Source organism: Physeter macrocephalus, chromosome 19 (assembly GCF_002837175.3).
Source record: "Physeter macrocephalus isolate SW-GA chromosome 19, ASM283717v5, whole genome shotgun sequence".
Lineage (NCBI taxonomy): Eukaryota > Metazoa > Chordata > Mammalia > Artiodactyla > Physeteridae > Physeter > Physeter macrocephalus.
Window position 1 is genome coordinate 7,586,661 of NC_041232.1, and position 5,592 is coordinate 7,592,252.

Here is a 5,592-nt window from a genome sequence, read left to right on the forward strand (position 1 = left end):
ACGACCCCGCGCCCCCTGCGTCGGCAGGCGGACTCTCAACCACTGCGCCACCAGGGAAGCCCAAACTGATCTTTTTATACCAAGGGGGATGACCCCAGTTCTCAACCCAACCAGATCATGGGGAGATGCCTCAAGCAGCAAATAGAGAACAGGTCTGTACTGTTTGTCCTGGGTGCTGTGGAAGTGACTTGGCCCTCTGCAGGCTCCCAGGTAGATGGCCAAGGATTGACTGGAGAAGAAGTTGCCCACCCATCCCAACTCCAACACACGCTCCGTGAGGTTAGACCTGTGTCCTGAGAGATCCCAGAAACGCTTGTTTCTCGTGTCCCCACAAGCCCGTTTACTTGGGGCTTTTATCTCCTTTCAATAGAACCTTCACAGTCTATGCCCTTCTTAGGAAAATCTCAGACACCTGGGCCTCTTCTAGTTCTCAGGCAAATGCAGCCCCATCCTTAGATCCATGGCCACACCTGGGAGGAGAAGGCAGTGGCCAGGTGAGCCTGGGCAACCTCTCTACCCTCCTCTTTTTTTTTTTTTTTTTGCGGTACACGGGCCTCTCACTGTTGTGGCCTCTCCCGTTGCGGAGCACAGGCTCCGGACACGCAGGCTCAGCGGCCGTGGCTCACGGGCCCAGCCGCTCCGTGGAATGTGGGATATTCCCGGACCGGGGCACGAACCCGTGTCCCCTGCATCGGCAGGCTGACTCTCAACCACTGCGCCACCAGGGAAGCCCCACCCTCCTCTTTAGTGGTCCAGAAAGTTCGTCCCCTTATATATATATTTTTTGGCTGCACTGCATGGCATGCAGAACTTCCCTGTCCAGGGACTGAACCCGTACCCCGTGCAGTGAAAGCTCGGAGCCTTAACCACTGGACCACCAGGGAAGTCCCCCCCTTGCATCCTTATAATACCCCTGTGAGGGCATGTCACCCCATTATCATACCCATTTCACAGATGGGGCCACTGAGGCTCAGAAAGGTGCAAAATCACTTGAGCAGGGTTACACATATTTAGTAAGTAGTGGAGGCTGGACATGGACCCGACTTTTTTTTGTTTTTGTTTGTTTGTTTTTCATTTTCCTAGATCATCTTTACTTGAAGATATTTTTGGGAAAAAAGTAGGTAATGCAAAACATTTTTATATTGAAACAAATGCAGATAATATTGAATGGAATATAAAATCTACATTCCTTTCTGAGACAAAGAGCCATCAAAGACATTTCAAGGTAAGCTACTCAGGACCTTCAGGCTACATTCCTAAACCCCCGGGGGAGGGAGGAGACCCTGCATGCCCACTCTAATATTGTGGGTGCTGCAGCTTTGATAGGGAAGTAGCAAATTCTTCTGAGAAAGAGCAAAGTAAGTGCTTACCCGTTTGGCAACAACCCAGTGGATCCCCGACGGTTCTGAATCCACTGTCTCTGCCCTCCTCCAATGCCCTAAACAACACAAGGTGATAAGGTTAAATCTGCGTGGGGATGGAGGACTCTGACAGTGCCTTCAGAAGGAAGCAAAAAGTCACCCATGATTTCAGAACGGACAGGACTGCGGGGCTCGGTCTTCAAGGCTGTGCAGGAGTTTGGTGAGGAGGGCGTGGCTGTCGGGGCGGAAACGGCACGTGCGAAGGTGTGGCGGCTCTGTGACAAGGTGAACGGGGGAGCTCGGTGTGGCTGGAGGGTAGGGTGCAGGGGAAGAAGGTGAGGCGGGAGGGAGAGTCCCGGAGAGGAGTCAGGAACACAACTTTAAAGGACCTGGATGCCACACTGAAGCATTAGCGGGCACTGAGGACCCAGAGGAGACCAGGGAGGGCAGCGGCGGATCAGGGTGCGTTGCTGATGGGAGGTACTGCTGCTCAGCAGCTCAGAACCAGCTGGGGAGACCGGCTGCTGCGCGCAAACCCCAGGGCTGGGGCTCCTAGCTGGTATCCTTGGGTAAATCATGTGACGGCTCTAAGCTTTGCTGTCCTCAGCTGCGAAATGGGGAAGGTGGTGATTAAAAATACATAACTCAGAGTTACCGAGAGGCGCAGAGTACATAATCCGTGCCTAGCTTTCAGAGGGGTGTCTGGCACACAGCAAGTGACCAGTTAATATTCACTGCCATTATTATTATTGAAGGAAACCTTTGGAGGTAGCATTCAAGTGGCATGAGCCCCTCAGGAGACAGAGGATGGGGATTAAAGGGGCTGCAGCAGAAGTCCAGACCGGCAAGGTTGATGCCTGATTCAAGGATGCAGCAGAGTGCAGATTTGCGGGAAGACGGGTGAGCGTCATTTAAACAGAGGATGAAAGAAACTAACACTTCTGGGACGGTTTTGTAAACTGTACACATTCCAGTATGATTTCAATTAGGGCTGTTTTCATCAACTTTATTTCTGGGCCCATCAGCTTTGGTTCTCTAGAGAGAAGCTGCCATTTAATTCTCCCAGATCAAATATTTAACAAACACAACACTGAATAAACCCAGCCTTGCCTAGTTAGCATGCTCTTGGTATTTCTAGTTGCCAAGTGCAACGCCGGAGATTTACCACCTTGGCTGACACAATTCTCTGCCTGAGAATGTTTATCTGTAATGGAGACTGTATACACATCGTCATGGCCGAGAATACAGCACCTGGAGCCCGTCTGCGTGGGTTTGAATCCCGCTCTGCCCTTGGGCAAGTTAATCTCTGTGTGTCCCCAGTGAGAAAATGAAAAGAATCTTGGAATTAAGGCACGGGGCTCTCGTAAAGATCCCCGTGATGGCAGTCAGGGTCTGGGATGTTTTATAAACCGCTGTCATCACCATCATCAATGTCACTCTTCTCTGTTATTTCTACTGTGCAAAAATATAGTTATTTTTCAGTCGAACATGGTAGGTATGTTACCTTGTAATGGTTTATTATTGTGATTTGTAAATGAATAAATGTTTTTAAAATGTGTTGGTGTTAATTTGTAATATGATGATTTTTATTGATATGAAGCACATATATACAAAAGCTCTTTGGGGATCTTGCAGCATTTTTAAGAGCGCCAACAGTCTTAAGACCAGTAAGTTTGAGAAACAAGAGAGAGACTGGGCAGTTACAAGTAACAGGCAGGGAAGCATCTGGCATCCCTCTTGGGTACCTGGGATTAGACGGCCCTGGCGTTTCTGGACCCCACTCCATAGTGAGGGCTGCCAACCCTGGCCAGATGAGGCTTCCATGACCGCAGCTGAGTGGGCCACGTGTTGGGGGAGCAGGTCTGACCACTCCCCGGCCATCAGTGACTCCAAAACCACTGTGGGTTGACTGCCCTCCAGAAGCCGCAGCTTGAACTTTGCGGTTGCTACACCTCTTTTTTTTTTTTTTGTAAATCATTTTCACAGTTGTTCTCCCTTTTTAAAATTAATTTATTAAATTATTTATTTTGGCTGCGTTGGGTCTTCCTTGCTGAGCGCGGGCTTTTCTCTAGTTGTGGCGAGCGCAGGCTACTCTTCGTTGCAGTGTGCAGGCTTCTCGTTGCAGTGGCTTCTCTTGTTGTGGAGCACAGGCTCTAGGAGCGTGGGCTTCAGTAGTTGTGGCACACGGGCTCAGTAGTTGTGGCTCGCGGGCTCTAGAGCACAGGCTCAGTAGTTGTGGCGCACGGGCTTAGTTGTTCCGGGGCATGTGGGATCTTCCCAGACCAGGGCTTAAACCTGAGTCTCCTGCATTGGCAGGCGGATTCTTAACCACTGCGCCGCTAGGGAAGCCCTGCTACACCTCTTTATGGGCCATTAATCTCCTCTGTGTCAGGACGAAGTGCTTGGCTTGGGTGCACGTGCTTGTCCACTCCGGGAGTTGCTTTACTGTCTTTTTACTTTGGCCCCAAAGAGCACCATGCTACTAATTAAAGGGGCCTTTATTCCAGAGGTCTCTGGAGAGGGCGCACATAGTTATTATGCTGTAGACAGACAGGCTGAGCCCTTGTCCTAACACGGTCATTTTTGGAAGAAGAGCAGGAGCAAAATTTTTCTAAGTATGTACTTTGTGCAGGGCACAGTATCCTGGTGTTTTCAAGCATGGTCAAGAACACAGGCGTCAGAATCAGTTCTGGCATGCTGCATATTAGCTGTGTGACCTTGGGCAAGTTGCTGCACCTCTCTGGTCCTCAGTGTCTGCAGCGGTACGATGGATATAATCATCACACTGACCCTTGTAAAACTGCGGCAGGGATGGAGTAAAAATCCCCCGTGGGTGAAGAGTAAGCATCACTAACGAGTGCCTGATTCTATCACTGATTAAGACTATCACTACTATGTTAATAAACATTCCCGACAACTCCACAAGTAAAGGAAGAGGAACCCAAGGCCCCGAGAGATGGAATTAGTGTCCAAGGTCACAAAGCCATTAAGTGGCAGAGCTGGGATTGGAACCCAGTTCCTAAGCAGAGAGTCCAGTGCATGGCTACGGCTGGGGTGGGGTGAGCTGAAGCCAGGAGCTAAGAGCATCGTCTGCTTGGTGATTCCTGCCGTTTCCAACCGAGATCTCATTTTCCCTCTCTTTCACCTTGAGGTGAGTTGCTAATATTTGATAGGAAACCCGACATGAAACACAGGATTTGTGTAATCATTTTGTTTCCATGACTATTTCTCTGTCCCTGAATGACGAGGAGGGGGTTTGCAGACATCTTTTTGACTAGAGCAGCAGTCCTGTTGGAGCTTTAAAATGATCCAGAAATATTTCAAATCATTAAATTCTTTTTTCTGAAGGATATCAATTGTAAGGACAAGGTGGTATTTTTTTTTTAAAAAAACTATTTTGATTTGCACTGAATGAAGGGATGCTATCACAGAAACCAGGTGTGGAAGGAAGGAGGGAGGGAGGAGTGTGGAAAAGGAGGCCTGGAGAGACAGTGAATGAACATTTTCAAAATGGAGCTGCTGAATTAAGGCATCAGGAAAATGCCCCAATTATGGTATCAAATGGAGGAAAGAGAGACATGAAACTTACCTGGAAAATGAACAAGGTAGTGGAAAATTGAACACCTTCCAGATCAAGGGCTTCTACCTATTTGGAGAGAAAGAGCTGCCTTTATCTCCTTGATATATATCACCTGGGGAAGAGGAGAAAAACTCAGAGCCCAGTGACCACCATCGGTGTGGAGACCCATAACCCCCGTCTCCTGATTTGGGACACCCTGGGTGTCCAGTCTGTAAACTATGGGCTGGACTTCTGCCTGGGAAGTGAACAGATTCCCCTCGACCCCTCTAGAGAGGGTATGGTGAACAGGTCTGGTCAGAAGGTCTGACCCCAGACCTGGCTCTGCTGGGGCTTGCTGTGTGATCTTGCGCAAACATACCTACCCACTCTGGGCCTGTTTTCCCACCTGAGGATCATTCCTCTCCTTCCTACATCGCAGGGCTGCTGTGACACTTTAAATATGATCATGGTTCTGAGTAGGCATCTAAAAGTTAAAAAGAAAAGAAAATATATGAAATCCTTAATTTCTTCGTGTGGGGGTCAAGGCCCGCTTTGCTGCGTTCCCTAGATAACTCTCCAATTCTCCTCTCAACTGTGAGGAGCCAGTCTGGGCAGAAAAAGGATCACTGCATGTTCAGGCTTCAGGAGGAAAGTGTTCAGGGAATACACATC

The 5,592-nt window shown here is 49.0% G+C and overlaps 1 long non-coding RNA gene across 1 annotated transcript in view; it reads right to left on the minus strand.

Annotated features, from left to right (window-relative positions):
• The window catches only part of LOC129391597 (uncharacterized), a 37,912-nt gene extending 36,472 nt beyond the window's left edge, over positions 1 to 1,440 (minus strand). Inside the window, exon 1 of the long non-coding RNA XR_008616011.1 lies at positions 1,371 to 1,440. This is a non-coding gene — a long non-coding RNA (uncharacterized lncRNA). The remainder of the gene's footprint in view (positions 1 to 1,370) is intronic.
• Between the last annotated feature and the right edge of the window lie 4,152 nt (positions 1,441 to 5,592).